This window comes from Formica exsecta, unplaced genomic scaffold (assembly GCF_003651465.1).
Source record: "Formica exsecta isolate Colony F162 unplaced genomic scaffold, ASM365146v1 scaffold444, whole genome shotgun sequence".
Classification (NCBI taxonomy): Eukaryota; Metazoa; Arthropoda; class Insecta; order Hymenoptera; family Formicidae; genus Formica; species Formica exsecta.
Genome location: NW_021851677.1, coordinates 625,555 through 645,711, shown reverse-complemented (window position 1 = coordinate 645,711; position 20,157 = coordinate 625,555). Strand labels below are relative to the sequence as shown.

The following is a 20,157-nucleotide window of genomic DNA, read 5'->3' as shown; positions in this document are numbered from 1 at the left end:
AGCGGTTCACGTGCGCGCGCGCGCATCCTCATGTACAGTAGAATTTTTGTAGTAAGTTAGTAATATAGGATTGTATACATATTATTATTTAGATCTGTATCTTGTGGATAGATAAAGTCTAAGGATACAGATATTGCACCACCAAAATTGTAGAGAATCCCTTAAGAACAATAATCTCTCTCTGTACGCAGAATCGTGCGCGCCGAAATTGCGCTATGAAAAAAAAAAAGTGTTTTCGCGTCTATCATTTCGACAATTTGTATAAATGGGTCATACTTGGCTTGTAAATTGCACGTCGATGAGAAGCGTAAACGCGAGACGCCGAGATGAGGATAGTCAAGCGCAGAGAAACCTGAATATCACAATGCCTAAGTAATTTGTATAAAAAGAAAAAGATAAATCTGTAAAGTAAAAAAAAAGAAACTGTTGCGTCGTGATATGTGGGTGTAAGAGAAAATAAATAGCGCGAAATAGAGGCAGCAAAAAAAGATGCATCGTATAGTATCGTTAAATGCGAGAACAAAGAGTTATGCATCTCTTTATTCCTACTCTTCGTATATTTTGTTTTAAGTTTAATTTTTATCTTAGAGTTTTTTTTTTTGTTTCTCTCTTTGATTTTCTCCACTCTGTCTCTCTTTCTCTATTCTTCTCCCTGCCTGTGACTTTCGTCTGTCCTACGTATTTCTCTTCTTTCGAGTTGGATAGATGTACCCATTTTTTTGTGACCTGGTTTAATGTTAATAATTATTAAGAAAAACAAGATTGATTAAACTCTATTTAATAATATGGAATGATAGAGAAATCGCGGCGAGAGAGAGAATTGTATTTGAGATCAATACAATAATACGATTAAGTATACATCTTTGTGTAATATAAATATAATAAATAAAAACACGCTATATTTATCTATACATAATATATATACATATAATGTAGTACTGTAAGCTATATTATAGGTAAAATTCTCTCCTAACTGTAATCCCGATAACTACAGCAGTATTGTAATAATGACAGAATCTTTTTTTATAATGGCGAAACAATATGATATTTATTAATGCAAAAAACATTTTATCATAATTCGATGTAAAAGATTCTTATTCAAATATGATGGGAGTTGCAAGTTGGCAATTTATATAGACTTATAAATATATAGACAGAGAAAAAAAAGTATATAGAACCAAATATATACGAGGGGAATTGAAACTAACGCTAAATGGAAGGGGAGGGAAGTTAGTAGCATGGTAATTCGGCTAGTTCCGCGGCATCTCTTTCTCACTCTAACGTCATCACATGGCAAGTATGAATATAGTGGCAGAGGTATACAAGAGAAGTGGAATAACGTATCGGAGGAAATCCGGGATAATACGCAGAGGTTTAACTGTAAGTGTTAGTCTTTATAAATATCACACGACTGCCATCATTTAATTGTACAAAGTTATTTTAGTAGCCGAAAATTAGGCAGAAATTTATTTTAGTGTGCGTGTGGCAAAAGTGCAATTAACAACATGGCGATACGATCCGTGTTGTCTGCGTATTCTAGAATTTATTAATCCCAACATTTCCGGTATGCAAGTAGATAAGTATTTTTCTGCCCGGTTATTCATGTGTCATGATTGATGAATAATTAATATATTTTTATTTATTAATATTTTTTGCACGAACTGTTTATTCTTTTAATCTCTCTCTCTTTTCTTGTGTTTATAATCTTGTGCTTATATTAAATGTTTAGCCTGATATCATATTCATAGAATCAAAATTTATCGAATAAATTTATCAATTATTTATCGAAGAGAGATAATTTTTAGAACTTTTATAATAGAATACATCCAACAAACTTTTCGTCGTACGAATATAATATCAGCTTTACAATCTGCCACATTATCAGAGTTTTTAGTCATATACGAATAGACTAAGCATGACCAAAAATATCTGATGATCCCAGATGTCAAATATGCCATTAATGAATGCTAATGTATATTCACGATTTGTTGATTTGTAAGAATGGTTTTAAATTTAAAACATTTAGCGCGCGGTTTTTTTGTTCTAGAGACATTTCGAAGCATCTAGTGTTTAGTGATTTTCTCGAGTATTCTTCGTTCAACCGCCGACAGATAGCGTTAACGGTCAACTTAGCGGTTTCAAAAAAAAAAAAGCACAGCACAACAATACACGCGCGGCCGAGTCCGATGAAAATTGTGGAAATGGTGAAGTTGTGGTGTGGGTGTACTCCGAGTTAGGTGAGTACATTAGCGAGCATACATAATCAAAGTGATAGCGTTATCGGAGAAAAGTGAAAAACGTGACGATAGTCCGACGTCGTGCGATCGCATAACTTTATACGCTTTCCTTCTTACTGTCGTCTCCGAGAAACACTTTGCTGTGCTAGAGTGCTGGGAATTGTTTTGCATGTACCACTAGGTGTCTCTCTCTCTCCCTTTCTCTCTCTCTCTCTCTCTCTCTCTCTCTCTCTGTCCGACGATTCCTATCTGCCGATTTCGTCCAACTTTGACGAAGCGAAACGATCGTCGGAAAGGACGTTTCGCGGCTTCGTCGTGTCGAGTCGATCACGATATCGACAGGTGCATCATAACCTCTATCCGGTGTTGTGCGAGACGTTTTATAATTTCGCGAATTGTTTCACGCGTTTACGCATCGTCCTCGTCGTCGTTATGTCGATCATGACAGGTGTATATATGACAGTATACACGCACGCGACTCGCGTGTGCATACACGCTTGTACGAGCGAGGACGAGGCGAGCGGGACGAGAGCGAATCATCTGTCAACTCGACCAATTTTTGTTTTCGGCGAATCTTTTCGGATCCGCTCTCGTCCTCGAAACAAAGGCTCCGTTCCTATCCGCCTGCGTTTTCCCACGCTTCGAGCATCTGAAACGAAGGATGTAATAGATATTTTTTTTGCTATATATACGCGAGAAATTATAAATATGAAGACAAATTTTTTATTAAATTTTTGTGCGAAAGGAGCGGGCGCGAAGAGATTTTTCGCGATCGCAATCTAACAAGTAATTTTAGGATTGGAGCTAATTGCGCGGACATTGGCATTTCACGTGAAATTAAAAGAAATGGAAATGTATATTCCCTCGTGATCGAGTCCACGATTATATCGGTCCCATGTGCACGTTTGTTATCGGATTAACGTGACCAGATTTTTCCTCTCCTAACGTTATAACACGGAGCGCTCGCGAACAGCTGCTCGTATATGCACGTGAGAACTTTGACAAGTATGCATTGAATCCGTAAATTGAGAGAGAGAACTTCGACATTCCATATATATTATTTCGTAGCGCTCTTGATAATAATCAATCCCAGATTTTGGATCTGATATTTCGTGTCTTGATTGAATCGATCCCGTTATCTCTTTTTATCTCCAACAATCGATCTATATCGAACAAATTTATTATGAACTCAAAATGTACGTCAGAAACTATATTAATGAGAGAAAATCGTTAATCGTGTTATTAATTAATAAACGTGAATTTCCTAAATTTTGCTCGTTTCGAAAGATTTTCGTATAAAAATTAATAAATTCATCGAAAAAGAATTTTTTCTCCGTTTCACCCTCTCCCTCCCACCCTCCCTCGCTACCCACACACGTCACCAAATTTGCACGCCGCTATTATATACTCCCCTCTCTCTCCATCTACCCTACCATGATCCAACCTCTATTGATTGCTCTACCGCACTACTGCCCTACTTTTATGGCTTTACCCCACCAACCCTTCGACGACTCTCTCCCCCTTCTCTGTCTCTCTTTCTCTCTCGGACGTCACGTATCACGGCCATAGAGGCGCGGGAGATGTAGAACACATTCTCCCTACCGAGAAAGTGCCGCTCTTGCAGGTGCGCAGGAGGTGCAGCGTTGCTAGGCTTCCGGAAAAGGATTGGGAGAGGAGAAGAGAGAGTGAGAAACCCGAATCTCGGGGGTGCGGCCCCTCGGCTTAGATCCGTATTTTCGACACGTGTTTAGCGTCAGATACAACTGTTTGGCGCTAGTGCTATATCAGCACGTCGCAAAAAAAAAAAAGAGAGAAATTTTGAACGCGATTTGGAAAATTTAGCTCGAAATCACAAGCGGAAGATGATAATATATTTAGCGTTGAATACGAAAGAATGGAAAATATTTAAAGACGTCGCGATAAGTAGGTTTAATTATTCCGGCTATAATTTTGTCAACGTGAAGATCTCGCGATAAGAGATGAGATAGTCTTTGATTTCGTTTTCAAACTGTTCACTGTTTTCTCTTTCTTTAATAAAAATATAAATATATATCTATTTTTTTTAAATAAAATTAATAAAAAATTTAGAGTATTTAAAGAAGGATATTATATTTTATCGTCTATTCTCTTTTTCCTCTTAAAATAATTCTTCTTAAAACAATATATGTTTTGTCAGCTAGTGCTATATCAGCACGTCGCAAAAAAAAAAGAGAGAAATTTTGAACGCGATTTGGAAAATTTAGCTCGTAATCACAAGCGGAAGATGATAATATATTTAGCGTTGAATACGAAAGAATGGAAAATATTTAAAGACGTCGCGATAAGTAGGTTTAATTATTCCGGCTATAATTTTGTCAACGTGAAGATCTCGCGATAAGAGATGAGATAGTCTTTGATTTCGTTTTCAAACTGTTCACTGTTTTCTCTTTCTTTAATAAAAATATAAATATATATCTATTTTTTTTAAATAAAATTAATAAAAAATTTAGAGTATTTAAAGAAGGATATTATATTTTATCGTCTATTCTCTTTTTCCTCTTAAAATAATTCTTCTTAAAACAATATATGTTTTGTCAAAGATATCTTATTCTGAATCGTTATTATTCCGAAAACTATTTTTGTCAAGGAAAAATTGATTTTGTATATCGCGCAAACTATTTGCGACAGAAAAAACATTCGGCGATTTTACGACATTTGCTAAACGTTGATTTAGAGGGTGTGTGTTATCACCATGAATCCTTGCCACGATCGGTGTCGTACGCGCGTATAAAATACACGAATATCGTCGACCGAAACGCACAATCTCGGACATAAATCGCGGACCTTCGCCGGATCCGTAAATCGTCCTGTAACCGCTATGTTTGCCGGCCTCGCGTGCGGGAGAATCAAGGCTGCATGTGGTGGCGTAGGTTTATTTTTGAGAGTCCTGTAGGGCTGTTTTATCTCTCTTCGCGTGGACAAGGCTTTTCGTCGCGTACATCGCGTGCCAAACTCGGTGCGTGCGATATTTATACGATCTCTCGCTCGCCGTTTCGTGCTAAAACGGAAATGCATCACGGTATGCAATTCTATCTCTTTTTTTAACTCTGATAGGACTGGCTAATAAGACAAGCGAGCGATTTTGGGATCCTTGAAAGAGGAAAAGCGTTTTGTTCGGCCTTGCTGAGCTTTTAATCGACTTTCACCTCGCCTGACTATTATACAAATACACCCTCTATAACATACATTTGTCTAACAAATTATCGCCGCGTGGCGTGACCGGCGGCAGTGAGATTTCTTTTTTTAGCGTATCAGCAATCGATAGTTTTAGCCGTTCACGCGAAACCAATCTCGCTATCCGTTTTTCGGCCGACTGCGGATTAGACGCGTCTGTTTCGATATTTCCGTCCTTAAGGATTCCGCCGGTCCTTCACTCCGTCACTCCGCGTGTGCGCCTGGCATTATAATCACTGCGACGAAGTGGCGTGACTCAGCGTAAAGTCAGGCGGCCGCGAGTGATGCGAGTGCGTTCTAGTCGTACACGCGTTGACCCTACTCGAGTAGTATCAAGCAAGCTTGATCAGACACCGTTTCATTTCTATTGTAACTCATGGCCCTGAACGAAATTCCTCTCCGGAGAGTATCCGAGCGAGATTTTTCTCAGGGGAAGATTCTCACTACATAGATCGCTGAAATATTCTCTCACTTATTTTCTTTGAAAATATAAATATTGTTAGGAAATTTTTATTTAATTTTCAATATTAATATATAATTGACATTGTGAGATTTAATAAAATCTCTTATCCTAGAAATATATTTGTGAATTAAATTTGTTTCTTGTATGCGGAGATACAGGAGGAACCGCATTTTTGTAATGACATAATGGATAAACAGATTTATTTATGAGCCTGCTTATATATGTAATAAATTTAAGTGACAGTTATTATTTATTTTAAGTTTCCTTGTCATAATTCTTCAGCGCGACATATTTTGGGAAGCGCTGTTATATATGCGGATGCTATTTCTGTTTGGCACATCATGGTATTTAACAGTACATATCTACGTTTATACAAGTCACTACCATTCGTATAATATCTATGGCTTGCAGCTAAAACAACTTCGTTTATGTCAACAAGTGTAATTCGTCTTTTATTTTCGACTTACGGGTATGTGTAAGTGACAACCACGTTTTCGTGCAAACAGTAGCGAGGATCCAATAACGCGATACGATCGTGCTAGAAGACTATATATAGGATAGAGAACAAAATCGGAACAAAGTGATGCAAAATTATGATCTTACAATTAGTATTATCAAATCGACTCTTTGTCCTTTGTGTTTTAAGCCAGCCAATCATCATTTATCGGCATATTCCGATGAGTTCTTTCGCAACGTAATTTATTACAGACGATATGGACTCGATTGTGATATTTTGTATCTCCGGATTCGCGTGACTCGCGATCAAAAACAATCAGTGAAATTTCGACGAATGCGGGGTCTATCGCTCCTCGTCCGCCGTTCGTAAGGATTATATCGATAATCCGCGCGTGGCCAATGTCTTTATTCTTCAAGGTCATTATGGTAGAACGAGTGAAGGCAACAAGGCAAGATGACTCACACGCGGAATTCGCCGAATCGCGGTCGGATCGATCCGGGCGCGCGGCTGCGTCAGAGACGAATTATAGATTTCGGTGGGTCGGGGAAGCGCCGATTTTTTGGGGACACACGCGATTCCATCACTGTGCTTCTCTCTGTGCTACTCTACCTTACTTCCCGTTGTGAGTCGCCGGTACCGCGTGTCACACGTGTGACACACGTGTGAAGGAACGCGTGTCCCGTGAGCGCAGGCATCCGATAACCTTTCTTCAAGGGAATTCCCGCCCTGCGGATTCGATCGAAGGTACTCGGCCGAGGTGAAGGTCAAGTTTGCTAGTCGCCAGTCGGCGATATCTGATGATTTGCCTGCCATTACGATATCTCACGGGATATCTCGTTTTACTAACGGGGCAGGGCAATTTAGATCATTGGGCTTCTCGGTTTTCCCCCACCTTTTTGCGAAAGTTCCGTCGCGTGGCGGATATAATTTATCAGCCACTATACATGAATAAGTATGCACGAAATGACAACCTGAGAATGGGAGATCATATAATATATATTATATATTATATACAAATCTTTTGATCCTTATGTATCTCCACAATCGAAATTTATTTGAAGACTAGATATCTTATCAAAGAAATTTAATTTAATATATCTAACTTAGAATTAAAGAATAATTAAGATATACAATTGGAAAAAAGGAGAGAAGAATAGAGGTAATGATTTTTTTAAACTTTTATAGGAAGTATTAATTTTAAATTGGTCGAGGAAACTTTAGGAGAAAGATACACGCAATAATTTTCAGAACGTCTCGATCTGTCATATCCCGATTATATTATATCTGTTGACTTCACCATGCCCGTCTTTCGATTACGCATAAGTCGCAATACTATGCTTGATAAGATTAAAGACTAACTTGCAATTTTACTGCTGATACAAACCTTGGTTATTATTTATGAACCGATATACGCACACGGTAATACGTGGAACGTGTATCGGGCGATTTTTTGCTTTTCTCGGATACGAACTTGGAATCATCCATTGAGAATCAAATTACAACATTTAATTGCCTGCGCAATGTAACAGCAAAAGTAATCCGCTGACATTTCGAGCGACACGACCTATGGTATATTACTTTTGACACGTCATTGTTAAATATATTCACTGCATTAAAGATATATCTCGAGCGTTTGCGCATTATTTAGCGTTTTATAATTAGTGGCTTTAGAATATTTTTTTTTCTCGTTTCTGTGCACTCGAACTTTTTTTATTTTCGAGTTTCCTTGATCTTTATATAAGGATATATATCTATCTTTCTTCAATTAAATTTTAGCAAAAATATATTTATTATTCACAATCAATACGTAATATATTTAACGATTATGGGACATTTCCGATAAATTTCGCGTTTTTCAAACTTCGATTCTGAATTATCCAACAGGATGTGTAAAATAGTTAAATCTTCTCATAATAATATTGTCGACAGACGCGATGTTGGAAAACTAGGTCGATCGTCGTATTTCATCCGTGAAATGTCACTAACCTGGGGAATTGAGAGCGAAAAGAGCAACGATGTTTTTTTACATATATGTATTTTACACAATGTCCCAGAATCGTTCGCGACTCTTTCCTCATTTTTCGGAACATTCGAGATTTATCCCAAATTTGTTTTTCCCGGAATATCTCGTTAACATGCAGAGGATATCAAGGAGGTCGATTCGTACGCTGACTCTATCGCGTGCACGTGAATTCGCATTTGCATTTATTATCGCGTGCATGCTTACAGGGAGAAAACTTTTAATCAGCTGTGAGTTGTCAGAAATATACGTATCACGCGCACGTCAATAGATCCTTGCAAATTCAACGCTTTCGTCGTAATGCGGCGAAACATAAGATTCCGATGGATCATATCCGTTGAATTTTGAAATTATATTTTTAATTAGAAAATGCTCTCTTTTAATCAATTAGTGAAATGATATCTTATGACAACTAATTTATAATGGTTAATGACTAATTCGTTTTACGGCTTTAAAAAGTGTTTTTTCCATTGTATTCATTATATATTCCTTTGATCATTTTCTTATAGTACACCGTGCTTAATGAGGAGCCACACTAGTGATTGTTCACTTGCGAAACTTGCAAGAACTTTAACGCAGAACTTTACTCGTGAAAGAACGGTTTCGCTTCGGTATCTTCGTTCTTGGAATATAAGAATACAATGACTGCGGGACATGTTCTCTCGCTTGCATCGTGAATATTTTAGAAGATAATCGACATATCTTTGAAATAAAATTGCAAAGAAAAACGACAGACTAATGCAACACTCGCTATTGTCCCTCTTATCGCGCTTTATTCTCCTTAGGTATCCACATGTCCTATACCTAAAGAATGTTCCACAACGATATTACTTTGACGCTTTATTTTTTTGATAAAAAATTGGTATTAAATAAATATTATCACTGCGATGTTATATATAATTAATATCGGAACCTTAGCTGGCGATTGTACAAGGATGAACACATTCTCGGCCTCGGAAAGAAATCTTATTAACAATTTCTTAGATTCTTATGATTATGAAGCGATCTTTATCTTCGTGATGTCTACACGTGTCCGGTTCTTCCCTATGCTTTCTCGTGTTGTTGTATAGTTCCGGTCAATACGAAAAGCGGTATGACATTTAAATAATGCAAAGATGTGAACTCTCGATTTTCCTTACTAGCTACTTGGATTATACTTGAGTGTAAGCACGACAAACTTCTTGAATACTGAAGTCTGATAAGTTCTCTCATTAAGAATTACAACGATAGTTGGCAAAAACATTTGCTGACATCCAATAATTTGCGCATAAGACAGCATACACAGTATGTTTACTTCTTTAATTAATCCAGAAAAAACAGTTCTTAAAATTTCTTTTGAATTCTTTGATTATTTGATATTATAAAATCTTAAATTATTTATTATAATTGACTGTAATAAATATTTTAGTGAATATTAATTTATAAATAAAAAATAAGCAAAAAAATGTTGACTCCAAAAATAAATAGAAATAGACAAGAAAATTAAAAAGAAAATGCTTTTTGAAATATCGTGAAAGAATTTTGACAATTGCATGATTATCTTCGTCTTTGTATCAAGATTATGTTTATTATGGCGAGAAACATATTTCTTACACTGCCAAGAAATTGCGGAAATTATTTTGACGTTAATTCACGGTTGATATTTTTGATCAAGCCTACAGAGAGATATATAACTGTTGGAGATTCTCTCTGCGTACAGCCTGTTTCTTCTTTCATTGATGCTAGCGTCACAGATCGTTTCGACGTAGACTTGAATGCGAGCCAAGAGACTGATCATTCTTCTCATCCAAAATATAAGCCAACGTTCGTCAATTTTCGAACAATTTGCAGTAATAAAGAGATCGGCGGTCGATTATTTCTTTACAGAAATATTGATACTAGTCCAATTGTAAAAATATATCGTGTGCGTGTGGTCGTTTTATATCTTTTAATTAATGCGCGAGTTTAGAAAAAAATGTGTAAAAGAAAATATTGTTATTAGAAAATATTTTATAGCAATTCTATATATGTGGTGTTTCTATAACTAACATGAATGATTTTGCAAATTGATTTTTTTATTCTTGAAGGATTTTTTCTAAACGTCTTTTCAAGACATTTTAATTTATTGAGTACTCTGCGGAAGATCGCGTGGGTACATCTCAGTGTCAGATGTCAGATTTAATTCGTGTCGCTCTTCAAACAGCGTTCAATCTCCGCGTTAATAAATTTACGCGTCGAATGACACGATAATTCTGCGAAGAGGGATTAATTCGAATATATTTGTTATTTTATCGATTCGTAGCGGATTTTCGTGTAAAACAGCTGACCGCGCGAACACACAGATTCATCTCTAACATTCGATCATTGCTTTTCAATTGTTAGCGCAATTTGAAATTTTACAAAACTACGATTCAATCATTCTCTTGTATCGTTTTGTTAATCATTGAAACCATTTAGATTTAGAGTAATCTTATTGAAATTTGAAAAGATTCCACGCGCAAAATTCTCGCGCGACACGCGAGTTCGCATTCAGAGTTTAATGGATTCTGAATGCGTGAAAACCTGTCAACATTGGATCTCATGGTATGACAGTAAAATGCAACTTGTCAGCCGGAGAATGAAGCGACATGTGGCTCCGGTATTGATCCGCACGTTCGGCAAAGCTGCGCGCCTTTTCGCGTATGCTTCCAATTTCGGTGCATTCTTTCCGAGCGATCGTCCGCGAAGTTAGGTTTTACACACATGGCCTCTTTGATCATTTTTTTTTTTTTTCCCGGCGACCGAATTGCACGATTCGATAAAATTCTCTCCGCAGGGACACACCGGATCAAATCCGCGGGTTTCCTTCTGACTAAAATCGAATTTTCCTTCCGCTCTGAGAATAAAAATATAGCAATCGACGATCGTATCATTTATTTTTATAATAAGTGTAAATATACGATTCTTAACAATCTCGAATCAAAGGATAAATTTTAAATACGGAAACACGTGAAATAACGCCGTATATTATATATATATAAGGAGCGACAAAAAAGAAATTGTGTTAATAATATTATCTGGTTAATAGTTATCCTATGAAGGGATGGGAAAAGAGGGGAGTAAAGACGTCAGAAGGCTGTGTGTCTATCGATGAAGGTATATTCACGTACTCTATTCTTCGTTTATTTTTACGATAACCGATAATTTTCGCGAGCGCAATGACTAGGCTCTTAATTAGAGTAATCTAAAAATAACTAGAAATGAGTTTCATGCATACAGAGTAATAGGATTTAGTCCGTTTGATAACAATCTTTCCGTAAATATTCTCGATATAATTTTATTTTTTAATGTCCCTTGTGTAGAGAGAATGATCATCGCCTCGTTAAGGAAGCTGTCGCGCACGAGACGGGAGGGCGAGAAAAAGAAGGGGAGAGAAAAAGACGTCACGTCACGAGAGATCGACGCTCGTAGGCGAGCTAAAAACGCGCCGAGACGTGTATCCGTCGATAGATATGTGGGCAGTGATGGTCGGTATCGGAGGTCGGCGGTGATCGCGAAAATATTTTCATTATAAATAGCGGTCGACGCGCGCGGAAGGTGCAAGCGAGTCGCTCGCTTCATTCTCACGGCCCTGAATGCCAAAGAACGTTAGAACTTTTCTCGAAAGAGTTAAAGCTGCTTTTATAAAATACAGGATTTTCCAAACTTAAAATAAGTTGGTAGACTGCCTTTGACTATTTTTTTTTGTTTTCTTAATTCTACGCGAAGTCGCATAATAGCGTGTAAAATAAGTAATAGTAATAATAATATATAATAATAATTTTTTTTTTTTTCAGTAGAAATTATGTTGATAATTGCATAGGTAAATAAAGTATATATAATGCAAGCATATATAATGCAAGTATATATGATGCAAGCGGTTCCATAATGCGTGTTTATTTTATAGCTTCTAAATGACGAAGAAATAATTATTGGCAGGATGTATGATGTTTGCGTTTTACATATAAATTATTTTCTCAAGAAAAATACTATGCCCGTTAAAAATACTATGATTTTTACGAGAGAAATTTATTTTTGTCTCTACTTTGTAGCAAAGAATTATCGAGCAATAGGAAATACTAACATGTTTTTGTTCGACACTTGTTTGAATTTTATTTCAAATGGCACATTCCGTGTCAGAATTAACAATGCATAACTAAAAAAGAGTTTCTTCTTAATTTTTTTTTTGCGGTAGAAAATACAAGTGATAGATGCGTTTATTTATTGATTGCGTCAGCAGTCAGGAGATTCTTTATGAAAGCCGTGTTCTATAAAATTTCGACATGACGAATAGAATTTTTCCCTCTGCACGATTGATCTCTACTGAATTTCCATTTCTATTTTATGTTTTAGATTTAATTTCCGACGAAATACTGAATCAAGAACTAATGAAAATTTCAAAATCATTATATTAATATTACAAAGATCCTTTCAATTATCTACGATATCGGATGGGAAAGATGAAGTTTTCCATAAAACCGGAAGTGAATTCCTATAAAAACTGCTTCGGTCGCGGAAGACGAGCCACGTTCGTCTTCGTCGTTTATTCTCTGACCTATTTGCCGACATATGGGTCATGGAGTTCAGCAACCCAGGTCGGTACCCAGGTCGACTACTATAACGGGTGACCCGAATAAAATTGATTAGAACCTGTTTCTGTCGCGTGGAACATTTCCATGGATAAATATTTCGCGTAAACTTATGCGTGAGTCATTTTCTCTTTGGAAAGATTTTCTAAATGATGTAACTTGGAAATGTTCCGGATTTTCGGATTTTCGAGTACGAGTGTGTATATGTATTATACATGGGAAAGGTGTCATGAATAAAATTGCTTGGCAGTGCGTGGCGCTCTAATTAGACAATTATGAATCAAAGTATATGTTACCGGCCGTCACGATCTCGTTAGAATCTTTAACGCTTCATTCTCTCCTTTTTCTCTCTTTGTCTTTCTCATTTCAAACCGTTTCAACGCACGCGCATGCCGGCAAATTGGAACGCAGGCAGACCATTTGTTTCGTTTCGTCTCGTCTCGTCTCGTGACGACATCCGACGCATCCGTTCGTCCTATACTTTGTAATCTTCAGACAAACAATGCCGGGATACACACAGCTGTCGCTACGAATGACTGTTGCAAAATAAAACAGAGCCGTATCAACTTTAAATGGATGCAGCGATGCGTTATGGACGCGCGCGTATCGTTGCTTTTGAAATGTACTCTACAATTTGCATTTTAATTCTAAAATTCCAAAAGCGCAGAAAGACGAGAATAACAAACTGTGACAAAAATTTCGAAATGTATAAAAAGCGAAGAGCGGACGCAATCAGCTTCTTGACTGCATCGGCGATTCGTTAGGTTTCATTTCGCAGCCAATCACGAGTGCCAGGTACATTTATCCGTAAGTGGCTGCCGGCTTTAAACACAGGGTTGGTCCAGATAACCGTCGGAGTGGTTGGCCGCGCGGGGCATCGAAGGACAGAGGAGGAGGGGAAGTAGGAGACGCGAGGAGTTCAAAGAGCGCCCGAGCGGATATCCTTATTCGAATGTTTAACTCTTGCGCGAGGGTGCCCGTCGCGCGTCCGTCCAGGGAGAGTAGGTCGTTTCCATGGCGACAAGGGGTGCATCGGACTGGCACTGGTATCGTTAAAACTAAACGGGGCACCCCTTTCCCCTCTGCCTGACAAGGCGGCCTCCCGTCCTCTCACTCTCTTCATCCCATTCCGCGGATACATCCCGCCCCTTGCGGGATATCCTACTACGTGTACCTGTAACGTGCACCTACCTACCTACTTTGCCTGTTTCCTGGACCTGCATCCCTCCCTAGGTCATCCCTCCCGCGGAAATTGGGTTAGACCTCGGAATTGGGTGCCACCGACCGGCGAAGCGGCAAATCCACCACATCGTGTGGAGACTTACCAGTCAGAGAATGCACTTGACGTGATATCCATTACTGTGATTAATATTGCGATATTTGCGGTAGTAACTATTACACAGTAATAGATAATAATAAGAAAAATTGTATATGTAATTTTTCTGTCCCTTAATATTTGCCATATATATATATGTATTAATTATTACACTGATTTTTCGACGGATAACAAAATCTGATTTTTCATTTAATATCAAATTGATTTTATTTCAAGAAAAATTAATGCGATAATTATGTAAAAAGATATTTAATAGAAATAGAAACACACACACTTGCGACGAACGATAATAATATTAACGTTTTCTCTAAAAAAGGCTCAATTCCAAATCGTACACAGAGAAGGATCTGTGATTGACTATATTTATTTACCCTCTGTTGTCATTTTAAGATATTTTCTAAATCTTACTTTAATTTTATTTGATTATAAAAATGACATTTGGTAGACTTACAATTTCAGCGAGTGTCTCGACATCGTTGCCGTTATCATCTAATAATTGCCATGGTAGAATTACCCGATATCTAATTAATTACGGATTTTACCTCCTGTGATGAGAGGGGAAATCACGTCGACCTCCCCTGCTCTATCTCTCTCTTTTTCTCCTTCTCGCATCACCTAACGGGCTGTCGGTCTCGTTTACGATCGATTTATATTACAGAGGAGTTTTTAGGGTCGCGGGGGGAAATATTTACGCGGGGAAACAGGAATGTCGTCGTCTGTAAACCAAGCGCCTCCTACTCGCGCTCCATGAATTCTGATAAAATCAATCCCGTAAGACAATATGTTCTTTATATCCCTTACAGCATCGATGATGATCGATATATGACAGTTTCAGCATTGCTCATAATTTTATCGATCGTTTGTCCGGTCGATCTATCTTGAAATTCCTTAGCTTTGCATATTTTGCTTATCAATCTTAATATTTTCTTTATCAGTGTTTAATTAATCTAAATAATCTAATGTTTTATACTGTGTGTATTAGTTTTATTTGATGCTATTTCAATTCTCTCATTATTATTATTCGCGCGTAAAGTGTTTTTTGCTCATCAGATATATAAGTTAAACAAACGCGATGTGATTTTATGCGTCGTGCTACTCGTACATCAAACCGTTTCAACGCACGCGCATGCCGGCAAATTGGAACGCAGGCAGACCATTTGTTTCGTTTCGTCTCGTCTCGTCTCGTGACGACATCCGACGCATCCGTTCGTCCTATACTTTGTAATCTTCAGACAAACAATGCCGGGATACACACAGCTGTCGCTACGAATGACTGTTGCAAAATAAAACAGAGCCGTATCAACTTTAAATGGATGCAGCGATGCGTTATGGACGCGCGCGTATCGTTGCTTTTGAAATGTACTCTACAATTTGCATTTTAATTCTAAAATTCCAAAAGCGCAGAAAGACGAGAATAACAAACTGTGACAAAAATTTCGAAATGTATAAAAAGCGAAGAGCGGACGCAATCAGCTTCTTGACTGCATCGGCGATTCGTTAGGTTTCATTTCGCAGCCAATCACGAGTGCCAGGTACATTTATCCGTAAGTGGCTGCCGGCTTTAAACACAGGGTTGGTCCAGATAACCGTCGGAGTGGTTGGCCGCGCGGGGCATCGAAGGACAGAGGAGGAGGGGAAGTAGGAGACGCGAGGAGTTCAAAGAGCGCCCGAGCGGATATCCTTATTCGAATGTTTAACTCTTGCGCGAGGGTGCCCGTCGCGCGTCCGTCCAGGGAGAGTAGGTCGTTTCCATGGCGACAAGGGGTGCATCGGACTGGCACTGGTATCGTTAAAACTAAACGGGGCACCCCTTTCCCCTCTGCCTGACAAGGCGGCCTCCCGTCCTCTCACTCTCTTCATCCCATTCCGCGGATACATCCCGCCCCTTGCGGGATATCCTACTACGTGTACCTGTAACGTGCACCTACCTACCTACTTTGCCTGTTTCCTGGACCTGCATCCCTCCCTAGGTCATCCCTCCCGCGGAAATTGGGTTAGACCTCGGAATTGGGTGCCACCGACCGGCGAAGCGGCAAATCCACCACATCGTGTGGAGACTTACCAGTCAGAGAATGCACTTGACGTGATATCCATTACTGTGATTAATATTGCGATATTTGCGGTAGTAACTATTACACAGTAATAGATAATAATAAGAAAAATTGTATATGTAATTTTTCTGTCCCTTAATATTTGCCATATATATATATGTATTAATTATTACACTGATTTTTCGACGGATAACAAAATCTGATTTTTCATTTAATATCAAATTGATTTTATTTCAAGAAAAATTAATGCGATAATTATGTAAAAAGATATTTAATAGAAATAGAAACACACACACTTGCGACGAACGATAATAATATTAACGTTTTCTCTAAAAAAGGCTCAATTCCAAATCGTACACAGAGAAGGATCTGTGATTGACTATATTTATTTACCCTCTGTTGTCATTTTAAGATATTTTCTAAATCTTACTTTAATTTTATTTGATTATAAAAATGACATTTGGTAGACTTACAATTTCAGCGAGTGTCTCGACATCGTTGCCGTTATCATCTAATAATTGCCATGGTAGAATTACCCGATATCTAATTAATTACGGATTTTACCTCCTGTGATGAGAGGGGAAATCACGTCGACCTCCCCTGCTCTATCTCTCTCTTTTTCTCCTTCTCGCATCACCTAACGGGCTGTCGGTCTCGTTTACGATCGATTTATATTACAGAGGAGTTTTTAGGGTCGCGGGGGGAAATATTTACGCGGGGAAACAGGAATGTCGTCGTCTGTAAACCAAGCGCCTCCTACTCGCGCTCCATGAATTCTGATAAAATCAATCCCGTAAGACAATATGTTCTTTATATCCCTTACAGCATCGATGATGATCGATATATGACAGTTTCAGCATTGCTCATAATTTTATCGATCGTTTGTCCGGTCGATCTATCTTGAAATTCCTTAGCTTTGCATATTTTGCTTATCAATCTTAATATTTTCTTTATCAGTGTTTAATTAATCTAAATAATCTAATGTTTTATACTGTGTGTATTAGTTTTATTTGATGCTATTTCAATTCTCTCATTATTATTATTCGCGCGTAAAGTGTTTTTTGCTCATCAGATATATAAGTTAAACAAACGCGATGTGATTTTATGCGTCGTGCTACTCGTACATTTTCTGAATCGATATCTGGCATATTTTTTTTTTTTCGAACAAGACACCCAGTATTATTCCAGGGAATACAGGGGTGCACGACCTAGTTACGGTTGGGCGTGTTATATGGGTCATAGAAAACATTCGCACTCGGCTGCACGTGCGCGCGCACACGATCACGCGTGCCGACTGCATTGGTTCACGGGACTAGTAATTCACGAATGTGGGACGAGGATATTTTGTCATTCTGCTTTCGCCGTTTTCGCGATTAAGATGCTTCACCAAGATATCTAAAAAGATATATCGTTTCTCTTGGGAAATAGATTTTGTAAACAAAAAATATTGATAATATATGAGTGTGTGCATAACATGTCTTTTTTTTTTATTTGCATGTAAAATTAAAATTTGCACGCAAACGGAATGATATTTATTCTTGAATGTAAAAATTTGTTTTCTTTTCTTTTACATAGAAATTATATCAATCTTCCCTGTGGCGAGAAAATTGATTGTGACATGGAATTAGATTGGATGTTCGTTGGTAATTACGGTTCTCAAAACAAACATATTTTTATATTACAAGCTACACACACACACACATATTTCTCCCTCCAAAATATTTTTATTATTTACTAGACAATAGTCGTTCGATTTTCTAGAAATAATTGATTACATATAATTTGATCAAATTATAGTCGTCTCGTCTTTTCTAAAATTATCCCATCAAGATAATGAAACCCATTTAATAAAAAGATCATCAAAATTTAGCTTCATTTTATTATTATATGTTGGGGCAAAATTCAAATCCCTCTGTCTTTTCGCATCATAACTTGACAAATTCGTTTAATGAGTAGTAATAGCGTCTATAGGGCAGACATTTACATTTCGTCGAACTGATTGCCAGGGGAACGAAAATTCACCCCACGCGGTCCTTTTCTAGACCAACAGAGTCTCCTTCGATATACACCGGGTACACACGCGCACGCGTGCATTCGGCCGACATACGTCCCTTTGTCGCTCCTTCTCTCTCTCTTTCTTATCTTCGTCACCGTCCCGCACTTATCGCCTATCTCTATCTCTCCGTTACTATTTCCCGCGCTTGGCCATCTCCTTCCGATCGCTCCATCTTTCCCTTGCATCTCTTTTTCTCTGACATCTATTGGCAATGGCGATGTCTTTGTTTTCGCTTCCTCGTCGCTACTTCTGTTATCGGATCTCTCCTATCTTTATCGTTCTCGTCATGATTCTGCCTCTATCGAAATAGAGAGAGAGAGGGAGAAGAACAGATGATCTTCCTTCTCTCCTTCTCACTACCAACTCGTACGTCACCTCTCTCTCTCTTTCTCTCTCTCTCTCTCTCTCTTTCTCTCTCTCTCTCTCTCTCTCTCTCTCTCTCTCTCTATCACTCTCGCTGGTTTTGCGATATTCTCGTTCTCTCTGACGTGCCACCCACCCCCTCGCCGCTCTTGGTCGACCCGGGTGAGCCGCGCATCGCGCGCGCCTCTCAGTCTCTCGCGCAAAGCGGTCCCGCGGCGACGCGGTATTACACTTGATAGATATTGCGGCTGGTCCAGGTTCTTCTCTTTCCTCGCATCGTCGAATCGCGCTCGTTCGCACCTTCCATTTCTGTCTCTCCTCCATTGTTTGTTGTTTCTTTCGGGAATCGCGTCTCCTTTCTTTCTCTCCTCTTTCTCTCTCTCTCTTTGATCTCGAGCGAGCTTGTAGAACGCACAAGAGAGATACGCAAAAGAAGAGAAACGTGGCAGTACATCGGACTTCGCGCGCGCGAGGAACGCGATCGGTCGGAGCGAGAGGGAGAGAGAAGCAGAAGTGTTCTGCTATTTTCGAGACACCGCGGAACCTTGCCAAAGCGTGTGCCGCCTTTTCGAGCCCGCGAGGAACCAGCAGCAACGAGAATCGCGACCGAAAAGTCACGCGGTGATCCGCATTTCCGCTCGATTGATCCTTGAGAGATCGCCGATCGACCGGAGAAGATTTCGCCGAGGTGCGCGATCTCGATCTTTCCGAATGTAACATCTGGGAATGATATAACTCGTCGATTCACCGTATATACCAAAATTTTATACCAGAAATTTGGTATCGATATAATTTTTCTGTCATCGATTTTCTGATATCGATATAACTTTTCCGAATGACGAATATCCCGCGAGATGCTGTGATCGCCGATCAGGAGATTAGAACGTTGTGATAATCCCGGAGTCCGGGATTGACTTGTCGATAATTCTAGTGCCGTTTAAATTAGGACTAGATCAGATGATTAATTAATCTTGTCCCCCGAATAAAGTTCTGTCATTTGAAATGATAGAAGAGGCGATAGAACCGTCAGAGAAAATTGGATGCCCGATCATAATCTCGAAACAGCCACCACGTTTACATTTTTTACCATAACGTAACTATCGTCGGCTTATACCTCTCTGGTGGAGATTTTCGGTGTTCATCATATTTCCCGCTCGTGGCACAAAGGTCGAACGACGATACCTTACGAGCGCTTTTACGAGCGAGACGCGACCCACGGGGATTTCCGCGGTTAATAGTCGGACAACCAACGAGGGGGAAAAAATGAAGAAGAAAATCCACACCTCCGTAGATCGAGCCGTGCTCTGATCGACGAATAGCTCCGATCGTGTTGCCTTTACGAGGCCAACCGCGTTTATCGGCTGTAAAACGCACG

General features: G+C 38.8%; 1 protein-coding gene across 1 annotated transcript in view; it reads left to right on the top strand.

The window, feature by feature from the left end:
- Nucleotides 1–6: 6 nt before the first annotated feature.
- LOC115240735 (R3H domain-containing protein 1-like) overlaps nucleotides 7–20,157 on the top strand; it is a 33,557-nt gene continuing 13,406 nt past the window's right edge. The window contains exons 1-2 of the mRNA XM_029816080.1: nucleotides 7–1,380; nucleotides 2,048–2,237. The gene's annotated coding sequence lies outside the window, so the exon portion shown is untranslated. The remainder of the gene's footprint in view (nucleotides 1,381–2,047; nucleotides 2,238–20,157) is intronic.